The sequence below is a fragment of the Brassica oleracea genome, chromosome C6 (genome assembly GCF_000695525.1).
Source record: "Brassica oleracea var. oleracea cultivar TO1000 chromosome C6, BOL, whole genome shotgun sequence".
Taxonomy (NCBI): Eukaryota; Viridiplantae; Streptophyta; class Magnoliopsida; order Brassicales; family Brassicaceae; genus Brassica; species Brassica oleracea.
In genome coordinates this window covers 33,053,166-33,053,551 of record NC_027753.1, presented here as the reverse complement: position 1 = coordinate 33,053,551, position 386 = coordinate 33,053,166, and positions in this window count along the sequence as shown.

Here is a 386-nt window from a genome sequence, read left to right as displayed (position 1 = left end):
CAACCACCAAAAAATCAGAGACTAAACTTGAGACCAGAAATAACCTTCCAAGCCCACATAGCATACACGAACGAAAACATTATCCAAATCTCGAGTGGAAAACATGGTGAAAGGGAGAGCCACCAGAGATGCGATGAAAGCTGCAATGAGATGCAAGAATAGAGAGGGAAAAGGAGACGGAGCGAAATCAGAAAACTATGGAGCCGTCCTTGAGCTATGAAAGAGAGCATAGATGTCAGAACACCAAAAACTAGATATTGAAAACCAAAACGAGCATAGACTATTGACGGTAAGCCAACGACGAGGAATACAAAATCAAAGACGAATAAACTCTGACCCAACCAAGGAGATGCAGTTCCTAACATCAGCTGAAATCTAAGGAAGAA